Here is a 13804-nt window from a genome sequence, read left to right on the forward strand (position 1 = left end):
ATATATACAGAACAGTGTTTTGTACATAGTAAGCGCTTAATAAATGCCATCATTATTACTATTATATACAGGTGCTATGGGGAGGAGGAGAGGAAAAAGGGGGGTCAGCCTGGGAAGGCCTCCTGGAGGAGCTGAGATCTCAGAACAGTGCTTGCCCAAAGTAAGCGCTTAACAAATATCATCAGTATTGTTATTATTATTAAAAGGGGGTGCCATTATTATTATTATTGTTAAATACTGGTGTTATGGGGACGAGGAGAGGAAAAAGGAGGATCAGTCTGGGAAGACCTCCTGGAGGAGGTGGGCTCTCTCTCAGAACAGTGCTTGCCCCAGAGTAAGTACTTAACAAATATCATCAGTATTGTTATTATTATTATTATTATTATTATTATTAAAAGGGGGGGCCATTATTATTATTAAATATGGGTGTTATGGGGAGGAGGAGAGGAAAAAGGGGGCTCAGTCTGGTAAGGCCTCTGGGAGGAGCTGGGCTCTCAGAACAGTGCTTGCCTCAAAGTAAGTGCTTAACAAATATCATCAGTATTGTTGCTATTATTATTATTAAAAGGGGGGTGCCATTATTATTATTATTATTAAATACGGGTGTTATGGGGAGGAGGAGAGGAAAAAGGGGGGTCAGTCTGGGAAGGCCTCCTGGAGGAGGTGGGCTCTCAGAACAGTGCTTGCCCTACAGTAAGCGCTTAACAAATATCATCAGTATTGTTATTATTATTATTATTATTATTATTATTATTATTATTATTATTAAAAGGGGGGTACCATTATTATTATCATTAATAATAAATATGGGTGTTATGGGGAGGAGGAGAGGAAAAAGGGGGGTCACTCTGGGAAGGCCTCCTGGAGGAGGAGGGCTCTCAGAACAGTGCTTGCCCTACAGTAAGTGCTTAACAAATATCATCAGTATTGTTATTGTTATTATTAAAAGGGGGGGTGCCATTATTATTATCATTAATAAATATGGGTGTTATGGGGAGGAGGAGAGGAAAAAGGGGGGTCAGTCTGGGAAGGCCTCCTGGAGGAGGAGGGCTCTCAGAACAGTGCTTGCCCCAAAGTAAGCGCTTAACAAATACCATCAGTATAATAATAATAATTATTATTATTGCTATTAAAAAGAGGGTGAAAAACACTTCCACGAGCCCCTCCACCAACCCCAAAGCTGGCTGCCACAGCCTCGCCATCTCCTGCGCGGCGCGCCGGGTGTTGGCTAGCCAGCCCTTTAATAAGAATAATAACGGTACTCGTTAAGCGCTTACTACGTGCAAAGCACCGTTCTTGGCGCTGGGGAGGTTACAAGGTGATCAGGTGGTCCCACAGGAGGCTCACGGTTTTAACCCCCATTTTACAGACGAGGTAACTGAGGCCCAGAGAAGTGAAGTGACTTGCCCAAAGTCACAGCTGACCTCTGACTCCAAAGCCCGTGTGCTTTCCACTGAGCCACGCTGCTTCTCCCTTTGGGAACAGATGCCAGGGCACGGCACAGCTGGCCAACTCTGTCCCTGGTGTGCGCTGCTCTGAATTCCCCCATGCCTCTTCCCCGTCCTCCTGCTTCCCTCCCGGGCCCTGGGGCCTTCCTTTCACGGGAAAACTTCAGCTTCAGATCCAAAATGCGGCCTGCTTCCAACAGCTGCCGCTGCCGCCTTGGTTTCCCCCCACCCCGGTGGGCGCTGCCCTTCGGTGGGTGGCATGAAGCAGACTCCGTGGCCATCGCCTTGGGCGTCTTTCTCAGCCAAAGTCTGCAAACTACTCCGGGCCCTGGGGAAGAGTGGGCACAGTGGATGGCTCTGTGCCCGGCGGTCTGGATTTAGCCTTTCATCATCATCAATCGTATTTATTGAGCGCTTACTCTGTGCAGAGCACTGTACTAAGCGCTTGGGAAGTCCAGATTGGCAACATATAGAGACAGTCCCTACCCAACAGTGGGCTCACATGACGGGGCTCTAGACGCACAGGAACATGAAGAAGGAAATCATTAGGAGCTGCTTCACAACATCACCACGACGGGACTCACAAAAAGCCTGAAGGAAATCTGGATGGGGAATCATCATCATCAATCGTATTTATTAAGCGCTTACTGTGTGCAGAGCACTGTACTAAGCGCTTGGGAAGTACAAGCTGGCAACATATAGAGACAGTCCCTACCCAACAGTGGGCTCACAGTCTAAAAAGTGGGCTCACAGTCTAAATCAACTGACAGCTGAAAGATAGTCCCTACCCAACAGTGGGCTCACAGTCTAAAAGGGGGAGACGGAGAACAAAACCAAACATACTAACAAAATAAATAGAATAGATGTGTACAAATAAATTAAATAAAAAATTATGTACAAACATATATACATATATACAGGTGCTGTGGGGAAGGGAGGGAGGTAAGATGGGGGGATGGAGAGGGGGACGAGGTGGGGAGGAAGGAAGGGGCTCAGTCTGGGAAGGCCTCCTGGAGGAGGTGAGCTCTCAGCAGGGCCTTGAAGGGAGGAAGAGAGCTAGCTTGGTGGATGGGCAGAGGGATTGGGGGCATTCCAGTCCCCACCAGCAGCCTGAGCAAGGAAACTGGGCAGCTGGGTGCCCCTCCTGCCCACTGCCCACCCCGCCCCAGAGGTGCCGTCTTCTCTTTCTTGACTATGTTTGTACCTATGAGCCCACTGTTGGGTAGGGACTGTCTCTATATGTTGCCAATTTGTACTTCCCAAGCGCTTAGTACAGTGCTCTGCACATAGTAAGCGCTCAATAAATACGATTGATGATATTTATTACTCTATTATTTATTTTACTTGTACGTATCTATTCTATTTATTTGAGTTTGTTGGTATGTTTGGTTTTGTTCTCTGTCTCCCCCTTTTAGACTGTGAGCCCCCTGTTGGGTAGGGACTGTCTCTAGATGTTGCCAATTTGGACTTCTCAAGCGCTTAGTCCAGTGCTCTGCACATAGTAAGCGCTCAATAAATACGATTGATGATATTTATTACTCAATTTATTTATTTATTTTACTTGTACATATCTATTCTATTTATTTGAGTTTGTTAGTATGTTTGGTTTTGTTCTCTGTCTCCCCCTTTTAGACTGTGAGCCCCCTGTTGGGTAGGGACTGTCTCTAGATGTTGCCAATTTGGACTTCCCAAGCGCTTAGTACAGTGCTCTGCACATAGTGAGCGCTCAATAAATATGATTGATGATATTTATTACTCTATTTATTTATTTATTTTACTTGTACATATCTATTTTATTTATTTTAGTTTGTTAGTATGTTTGGTTTTGTTCTCTGTCTCCCCCTTTTAGACTGTGAGCCCCCTGTTGAGTAGGGACTGTCTCTAGATGTTGCCAATTTGGACTTCCCAAGCGCTTAGTACAGTGCTCTGTACATAGTAAGCGCTCAATAAATCCGATTGATGATATTTATTACTCTATTTATTTATTTATTTTTCTTGTACGTATCTATTCTATTTATTTTAGTTTGTTAGTATGTTTGGTTTTGTTCTCTGTCTCCCCCTTTTAGACTGTGAACCCCCTGTTGGGTAGGGACTGTCTCTAGATGTTGCCAATTTGGACTTCCCAAGCGCTTAGTACAGTGCTCTGCACATAGTAAGCGCTCAATAAATACGATTGATGATGACCGGCGGCCACGTCCGGGACCCGGCGATGGGTTCGGGAGCCGAGCCGGGCTCCCCACCGGCCAGGGAGGGAGAAGCCACCATTTTGCTCCGGTTTCAGCGAGGCGCCAGGTTTCCCCAGAATTGGTCTGGGCCCTCCCCTTTCAGGGCCGCCGAGGGAACGCTCGGATCGTAATAATAATAATAATAATAATGATGGTATTTGTTAAGCGCCTACTATGTGCAGAGCACTGTTCTAAGCACTGGGGGGTGATCAAGTTGTCCCACGTGGGGCTCACAGTCTTCATCCCCATTTTACAGATGAGGTAACTGAGGCTCAGAGAAGTCAAGTGACTTGCCCAAGGTCACACAGCAGACATGTGGCGGAGCTGGGATTCGAACCCATGACCTCTGACTCCAAAGCCCGGGCTCTTTCCACTGGGCCACGATCACCTCTCCTTCCTCTCAGCCCCGAGGAAAGGAGGCTCTCGGCGGCCTGGCAGAAAGGCGGCCCGCGGGGTAGAGTTTCTCCAATCACAGACTCGTGAGAAGCAGCGTGGCTCAGTGGAAAGAGCGCGGGCTTGGGAGTCAGAGGTCACGGGTTCGAATCCCACCTCCCCCACATGTCTGCTGTGTGGCCTTGGGCAAGTCACTTCACTGCTCCGTGCCTCTGTTCCCTCATCTGTAAAATGGGGATTAAGACCGTGAGCCCCACATGGGACAACCTCATCTCCTCGTATTCCCCCCAGCGCTTAGAACAGTGCTTTGCACATAGTAAGCGCTTATCATCATCATCATCAATCGTATTTATTGAGCGCTTACTATGTGCAGAGCACTGTACTAAGCGCTTGGGAAGTACAAATTGGCAACATATAGAGACGGTCCCTACCCAACAGGGGGTTAACAAATACCAACATTATTATTATCCTTCTTTCTACCTCCACAGGACCACAGAGCCGCCCCCCACCACGATCATGGACAGCCGCTGAGCGTGCTGGGCTGAGGCAGGGGGAGGTTGAGGCACGGGTTCCCCTACTCCACCTCCTTGACTCTGTCCTAACACCCAAAAGCCGCTCCCCAAAGTGGCCCCTTTTACAGTTTTAGGGTGTGACCTAAACAGCAACCCCTCCTTCCCTCTCCCCTCGTGTCCCCCGCTCCCGGATTTTGTTATAAAAGGCTTTTCCGGGGGTCAAGGCCCTCTCTGGTTGGATCCTGATCTTTTTTTTTTTCTTTTTCCGGCCCTTAGGCCCGACGGAGCAAGCAGGACAGCAGATGCCAGCGGAGGAGAGCATTTGATGTCTGGGTCCTGTGGCAGGCTTGCCTTTCTGGAGGAATTCAGGCCTCGGAGGCACGGAGAGCAGGAAAAGCTGGCTCTGCGCAGACGGGGCCCGTGGGCAAGGAGGGAGAGCACAGCTCCGGCCGCCGCCGTGGGTGGAGCTGAATGCCGCGAGCGGGGAAATCAGCACGCCCTCTGTTATCATCATCATCATCCTCAATCGTATTTATTGAGCGCTTACTATGTGCAGAGCACTGTACTAAGTGCTTGGGAAGTACAAATTGGCAACGTATAGAGACAGTCCCTACCCAACAGTGGGCTCACAGTCTAAAAGGGGGGAGACAGAGAACAAAACCAAACATACTAACAAAATAAAATAAATAGAATAGATATGTACAAATAAAATAAATAAATAAATAAATAGAGTAAAAAATATGTACAAACATATATACATATATATATATATATATATATACCCCGTGTTATCCACGGTAAGAATGCTGTGGAAATTGAAACGTGCCGATAATCAAAAATACCACCCAATCTGAGGCAATCGTTTCACACTCACCCCCGCCCGCAACCGAACCGTTTATCAGAATGGACGGCGGGCTGAGTTTGCCCGGGGCCGGGTACCCTTTCAAATAGACTTGTTTTAGAGGAAGTTTCCTTGGTTGCTCTAAATCTGTGAAGGTCAAGCATAACTTTCAGCATCAAGCTAGTGTTTGTGGAGATGACTGTGGTCTGACAGGCCAGAGAGCCAACTTCAGAAACCCTGACATCAGCGTATCCAATTGATTTACAGATTTTGGGACTTCTTCCAGCTGCCGGCCCTGTCCTTCTAAACCACTGCTGCCTGGGGAGGCTGCATGGCTGTCTCCGGAGTCTAGGCGCGCTGGCCGCAGCGGGAAGGGCATGACACCGTGGCCCGCACCCCCCGTCAGCAGCTGTCCATTAAGTAGACACCTGAGCAAATCATCAAAGAGCAGCGTGAGTTTATCATTTCACTGTAAATCCTATCTGCAGAGCCCGCACCATTTCCATATAGGAAGTCCTTCCTTCTAGACTGTGAGCCCACTGTTGGGTAGGGACCGTCTTTATATGTTGCCGACTTGTACTTCCCAAGCGCTTAGTACAGTGCTCTGCACACAGTAAGCGCTCAATAAATACGATTGAATGAATGAATGAAGTCCTTGACATTTCAAGTTCAGATGAATGGCATTTCCCCATTCTAAATTTACGTCCCATTTCACCTGTATCGAGTGTCCATTTTGACTTTACCACACTAGCTTCCTCCCTGACACTGGCTCAGTGGGGGCCGGCGAGGGGGATGGAAGACTCCTGGGAGAGGTGGGAACACTGGGAAGTGATTTTTAAAACCAAGTTGGAGGAGAGGATGGAAATGGGGGAGAAAGTTTAGAGAGGGTAAGGGGGTAAAGCGGGAGAGTCGTGGGATCACCGGGGCGGGGAGGTGGGGTGATCTGATTGCCAGTGGAATCACCTCCCGCACCTAAACACTCGAGAGAGGAGAACGGGGAGTCCCGTGTATGCCAACATACCTCCAGGACACTGGTTTTAGAATTTGGCAGCGACCCAGAAACCAATGAACTGGGATTAGTGACCAAATTCTCCAGCGGGAGCTCGGTCCCCATCTGGAGATGGGTCCGGTGGAGGGTCAGCCTCTTTTCTGTTCCTGGCTGTGCACTTCCTCCCTCATCCCCATCAAACCTTGGCCAATGCCACCAGATTGAATCACCGACAAGTCATTCTCTGGCTACACCATGCCAGGGAGAACAACTTGCAGCTGTCTAGTTAGCTCCCTTATTAATGGGCAGCAAAGAGTCAAAAAAATCAAACCGCTGAAGGTCAAGAAATACCAAGTGCATTTCCTTCAATCAATCAATCAATCAATCAATCAATCGTATTTATTGAGCGCTTACTATGTGCAGAGCACTGTACTAAGTGCTTGGGAAGTACAAATTGGCAACACATAGAGACAGTCCCTACCCAACAGTGGACTCACAGTCTAAAAGGGGGAGACAGAGAACAGAACCAAACATACCAACAAAATAAGATAAATAGGATAGAAGTGTACAAGTAAAATAAATAAATAAATAAATAGAGTAATAAATATGTACAACCATATATACATATATACAGGTGCTGTGGGGAAGGGAAGGAGGTAAGATGGGGGGATGGAGAGGGGGACGAGGGGGAGAGGAAGGAAGGGGCTCAGTCTGGGAAGGCCTCCTGGAGGAGGTGAGCTCTCAGCAGGGCCTTGAAGGGAGGAAGAGAGCTAGCTTGGCGGAGGGGCAGAGGGAGGGCGTTCCAGGCCCGGGGGAGGACGGGGGCCGGGGGTCGATGGCAGGACAGGCGAGAACGAGGCACCCTGAGGAGATTAGCGGCGGAGGAGCGGAGGGTGCGGGGTGGGCTGCAGAAGGAGAGAAGGGAGGTGAGGTAGGAGGGGGCGAGGGGATGGACAGCCTTGAAGCCGAGAGTGAGGAGTTTCTGCCTGATGCGCAGATTGATTGGTAGCCACTGGAGCCACTTCCTCCTTCCTCTTTCTCCTTTTCCTCTCTCCTTCCTCTTTCTCCCCTCTCTTTTCCCTCTCCTTTTTCTTCTCTTTTCTTCTCCTCCCTGCCCGGCCCCACCCACCACAGCCCCGACCCTCTTCCAGCCCTCAGGCCCTGTCCCACCTCATCCACCCTGTCCCGATTCCCGATTGCTCAAGCGTAAGCCCCGGGAGCCCGGTTACCATGTGCAACACCCGGGCGGAGTCCCGTTCCGGGGGCCCCGAGCCCCACGTTACGGGCCTGGAACCACAGCATGGCCCGGCGGCCTCCCACGAGTCTCCACCTGCTCTGCCGCCAGGCTTTTCGTGCAGGGACAGGGGCCGAGCCAGGCCGGGCCCAGGCCTACAGGGATGAAAACAGCGGTGCTTCCCAACGGTGCTCCCAGACGGGCCGCTCGGCAGAGGACATGTACTACCTAAGAAACATAATCGTTCCCATTTCGTGACCTGTAATTCCTTTCAATTATAGTAGGAGGGACTGTTACCGCCTTTGTGTGGCTGTAATATCCACACATGTAGCAACTCCTCTGATAAAGCTATTAAAACAGGGAGGCAGGTTTGACAGAGCCGGGAGGATGACAACACACATGTTAAAACCTGTCACTAGAGTCAAATTCCATCTGTCTATCCAACTTCTTGGCAGCTCCTCGGCCTGGGTTTCTAATTGATTCTTAGTCTACGAGAATCCAGTTCGGTGGAGGGGAGGATGAGCACGCTTTGCTTCGCTTTCTTCCCCAACGCCCTCCCGCCAAACCCCTCCCCACCCAAACACAGACACCTCTTACCACAGAGACAAGTTTAATGATACAGTGTTGGCCTTCAGCCCCAGAGTCGGAGGCAGTGGGGGTCCTCCGAAACGCTCCGACCTATAAAAATGGATGCAGTCTAATTGCCTGAGAAAACCCTATTTCCAGACTCATCCCCCAGCCTGCGTGAATCTGGCAAAGGATGATGATGAATTAGAAACACCCCCTCCTCCATTTAACCCTTATTAATCCATCGGCCAAGCTGCCAGGCACCCCCGAGGACTCAGGTGAGGGAGTGGGATTGTTCTTCTTTGTCCTCTTGGGCCAGCACAGTCGGCCGGGGGGGCTCTTGAGACATCGGGTTTGGTTGCCCTGAGTCCACACAGCTACCTGGGGCAGATTCTCCTCCTGGGCCAAACGCTTCAGGGAATACAAAATCTGGGCTTGGGGTGGGTAGTGGGTGAGGTGAGTGGGGAGAAGAAGGAAGACTCCTCTGGGCCAGATGTAAGCCCAAAAAAACGCTGGGGCTCCAGCCCTCCTAAGGAAGTCCGAGTCTTTGGGGGGCGAAGGGGAGTCCCAGCTTCTCGGGAGATGCCCGACGCTGCCCGATCGAGTTCCCTGTCCATCACGTGGCTCTTGAGAAATGGTAATAATAATAATAATAACGGTATTTGTTAAGCACTTACTATGTGCCAAGCACTGTTCTAAGCGCTGGGATAGATCCAAGGTAATCAGGTTGTCCCACATGGGGCTCACAGTCTTAATCCTCATTTTACAGGTGAGGCACAGGAAAGTTAAGTGACTTGCCCAAAATCACACAGCTGATGAGTGGCGGGGCCAGGACTAGAACCCATGACCTCTGCTTCCCAAGTCCATGCTCTTTCCACTAAGCCGCACTGGTAGGAGGGTGGCTGCGGGACAGTGATAGTGAAATCAGAAACATGTGGCTTAGATTTCCCTGAGAATGAAGCCAGATTTCCAAAGGAAAGGAAAACAACTGGCAAAAAGCTGCACGGGCTCTGGCTAAACCCTTGCCCTCGGCATGCCACTCAGAGTTCATCGGTCTCTCCCGCCTCTGATGATAAGCATCAGCACGCTGCTAAGATGAAGCAGGCGACGGGGATACTTTATATCATTTCATCAGAGACATTTAGCATATGTTCTCTTGCTCTTGTTTACCCAGCTCTGAGCGCCCCCAGCACAGAGCGTGCTTAGCCTCTGAGTGGGAAGAGCTGGGTTTCCAGGAAGGGCAGATTGGTTTGGGGCCCAACAGGGGGGTTGGGAAAGGCCCGGCCCCCGGCCCCATCCATGTCATCCTACTGCCTCTGGCTCCAGTCACAGATCGTGCCAGCTCACTAAGAGCCCCAAGGTTTGCTTGGGCTTACAGCTGGCCCAGAGGATTCTTTCTTTCTTTTTTTTATGGCATTTATTAAGCGCTTACTATGTGCTTAGACTGTGAGCCCACTGTTGGGTAGGGACTGTCTCTATACGTTGCCAACTTGTACTTCCCAAGCTCTTAGTACTGTGCTCTGCAAACAGTAAGCACTCAATAAATAAGATTGATGATGATGATGTGAAGCACTGTTCTAAGCTCTGGGGAGGTTACGAGGTGATCATGTTTTGTTAATATGTTTGGTTTTGTTCTCTGTCTCCCCCTTCTAGACTGTTGAGTAGGGACTGTCTCTGTACGTTGCCAACTTGTACTTCCCAAGCGCTTAGTACAGTGCTCTGCACACAGTAAGCGCTCAATAAATATGATTGATTGATTGATTGATCATGTTGTCCCACGTGGGGCTCACAATCTTAATCCCCATTTTACAGATGAGGGAACTGAGGCACAGAGAAGTTAAGTGACTTACCCAAAGTCACACAGCTGACGAGTGGTGGAGTCAGGATTTGAACCCATGCCCTCTGACTCCGAAGCCCGTGCTCTTTCCGCTGAGCCACGCTGCTTCCCTATGAGGTAACTGAGGCCCAGAGAAGTGAAGCGACTTGCCCAAAGTCACACAGCTGACAACTGGTGGAGCCGGGATTTGAACCCATGACCTCTGACTCCAAAGCCCGTTCTCTTTCCACTGAGCCACGCTGCTTTCTCCTTTCTTCCACTTCACCTCACCCACCCCCCCTCCCCACCCCCGGATTTTGTATTCTCTGAGGTGCCTGTCTAGAGTTGTCCTGGCGCTCCAGGGGATCCCCACTCTGTGGGGTTGGGAGGTGTGGCTGCCCTATGTGTGTCGGCTGCAACGGCTCCGTGGAGAATCCAAGGGTGACTTGATAAACGGCCCTCAGCTCTCTGTCTCTATATGTTGCCAATTTGTACTTCCCAAGCGCTTAGTACAGTGCTCTGCACATAGTAAGCGCTCAGTAAATGCGATTGATGATTGATGATGATGATGGAGAGGCCGAGGACGACTCGGCAGGCGGTCCTCATCTCTCTGGAGAACCCGTGGGTGACTCGGCCCGTGGCCAAAAGCTCTCTGGAGAGCCCGTGGGTGACTCAGCTCGTGGCCTGCCAGGCTTCTCGGCTTGAAAAGGGCCTCCTCAGCCCGGGCTGTTGCAGTCCAGGCTGTAGGCCGTCTGAGGCGGCAGTCTTCCGGCAATTCCCAGCCATTCCCCCGGGCCTGGAATGCCCTCCCTCCGCCCATCCGCCAAGCTAGCTCTCTTCCTCCCTTCAAGGCCCTACTGAGAGCTCACCTCCTCCAGAAGGCCTTCCCAGACTGAGCCCCTTCCTTCCTCTCCCCCTCGTCCCCCCTCCATCCCCCCATCTTACCTCCTTCCCTTCCCCACAGCACCTGTATATATGTACATGTACTCTATTTATTAATTTATTTTACTTGTACATATCTATTCTATTTATTTTATTTTGTTAGTATGTTTGGTTTTGTTCTCTGTCTCCCCCTTTTAGACCGTGAACCCACTGTTGGGTAGGGACTGTCCCTATATGTTGCCAACTTGTACTTCCCAAGTGCTTAGTACAGTGCTCTGCACACAGTAAGTGCTCAATAAATACAATTGATTGATTGATTGATTTGAAGGAGTTGCACGTTTGTGCTGCAGTTCTCCAGATCGGCTCACTCCCCAGAAGCTGCTGGGGCACGAAAGGAAAAAGCTCAGGTCTCAAGGAAACGGTGGGTTTGCGAAAGTGCTGCAGGAGACGCCCTGTCTAAGAGAATCGTCCGATCGATTAGCTGGGAGAAACCTCTGAAGGTCAAGCAGTCCATCCCCCTGTCTCTGTACGGCCCAAAGAGCCAAGATGGATGGTTTCTTTTAAAAGTTTCAGGAGATGGAAGTACCACGTCTCCCTTATCCTCATTCTCATAATGACTCAGTCTCCAAGTCTTCATAATAATAATAATAATAATGGCATTTATTAAGCGCTTACTATGTGCAAAGCACTGTTCTAAGCGCTGGGGAGGTTACAAGGTGATCAGGTTGTCCCACCAGGGGGCTCACAGTCTTAATCCCCATTTTCCAGATGAGGGAACTGAGGCCCAGAGAAGTGAAGTGACTTGCCCAAAGTCACACATCTGACAATTGGCGGAGCCAGGTTTTGAACCCATGACCTCTGACTCCAAAGCCTGGGCTCTTTCCACTGAACCACGCTGCTTCTCTGCAGCACAGTTGTAACCAAAGGGGGAGGGGGCCAGGGGCCAGGGGCTGGGGGGGTGTTTAGTAGATGCCGCTGGTCTTTGCTAGTGAGCTCAGGGGTCCTGGGAGGCAGACCTGAGGAAGTGGTGCCTTTGACATTTATGGAACTGCCAGAAAGCCCCTACCTACTTGAGGAGCCCCATGGCTCCCATGAAGCCACCAGAGTGCCAACATTGGACATTTCACTCTGGTGCTTCTTTCCTCAGTGTTCTTCTTTGACGTGTCTAACTTGGGGATGTTGGGAATTGCCAATGGAAGTTTGAAAAGATTGAGGCAGTCAGCCATTTCATCAATGGCATTTATTGAGCGCTTACTGTGTGCAGATCACTGTACTGAGCACTTGGGAGAGGACAATAGAACAGAGTTTATAGGCACATACCCTGCCCATGATGCAATACTCCTACCTGGAGGTGTTTAAAAACTTGAAGCTAAATCCAGCTTCAAGGGTTACTTTGGTCAGGAACAGATCCGGCCTGCTTGCTTAACACCTGGCTAGTCTTTCCTTTGCTACTGTCTCTGAATATCCACCGTTGTTCACACTATGTGGTTGTGATCCACTGAGTCATTAAACCCTTTTTTTTGAAAAATGGCATTTGTTAAGTGCTTACTATTTGCCAGGCACTGTTCTAAGCACTGCGATAGGCACAAGGTAATCGGGTTGGACACAGTCTATGTCCCACACGGGGCTCGCAGTCTTAATCCCCATTTTACAGATGAGGTAACTGAGGCACAGAGAATTTAAGTGTTTTGCTCAAGGTCACACAGCAGACAGGTGGTGGAGCTGGGACTAGCACCCAGGTCTTTCTGACTCCCAAGCCTGTGCTCTATCCACTAGGTCAAGCGCTTAGTGCAGTGCTCTGCACACAGTAAGCGCTCAATAAATAAGATTGAATAAATGAATGAAGGAATGCTGCTTCCCACTAGGCCGCACTTTTCTTTTCCTCTCCTTACTCATGTTCCTTTCACTTCAGTTTGCCATCCATCCATCCACTGACTGGATATCCTACTGTCATCCACTCTCTTCACCTGTTCCACCCTGTGAAGCCGGGATGCGACGATCTCCCTTTTCAATCCTATTCAACTGACTGTCTTCCAGGACCTCACGGTAGGTGATCTTGTCTCGGCATTTGAGGTCTGAGAGTGTCCCACGGGTGGCACCGAGGAAATGGCCTGAATAGCTGGATGTGACATCTTGGATCTGCCCAGCGGTCACAGCGATACAGAGATTCAGACGCTACTATGTGGCTCTTGAATCCTTCAGTTCAGTCCGAAGTTCAGTGTCAAATTGCTGACATACTCTGCTGTGACAGCGTTAAAGGGGCCTTGCCTGCTGCCTGTCCATCACCAGTGTGGTAGAGTAGGGTTGTGGATTAACCTTTTTCAATCTTATTCAGCCTGTTTTTTGCCCTTCACGCCTGAGGACCCAATAAGGGACACCTTACACTTTGGTCCCTTCTGGGAAACTCTTCCAATGCAACCAGATGCGAGCATCATCCAATCATTTCTAATGGCTCAGTATCCAGAATCAGTCACCCATGTTCTGCTTCACCTTGATGACGGGGCTCTAGATGCACGGGAACATGAAGAAGGAAATCATTAGGAGCTGCTTCACAACATCACCACGACGGGACTCACGAAAAGCCTGAAGGAAATCGGGATGGGGAATCAGCTGACATCTGAGAGATCCGACTCACGATCAAAAGGTTTTCATCGATCGTTCCGAGCTGGAAGCTGGCCTCAGTTTTTCTAAGCAGCACACTGTCCGGCAGTAATAAGGACATGTCAAGAAGTCACAAAAAAGTCAGTATGGCCTTTGCAGTAAGAGGCAGGAGGGACAAGACCCCACCCTGAATCCTTTAAGTGCATAGCAACAGCGTGGCAACCCCCGCCCTCACCCCACCAGACAGACTGCAAGCATGTCCACTTTAGAGAAAATGAATTGATTGGAAGAGATGTC

Source organism: Tachyglossus aculeatus, chromosome 10 (genome assembly GCF_015852505.1).
Source record: "Tachyglossus aculeatus isolate mTacAcu1 chromosome 10, mTacAcu1.pri, whole genome shotgun sequence".
NCBI lineage: Eukaryota > Metazoa > Chordata > Mammalia > Monotremata > Tachyglossidae > Tachyglossus > Tachyglossus aculeatus.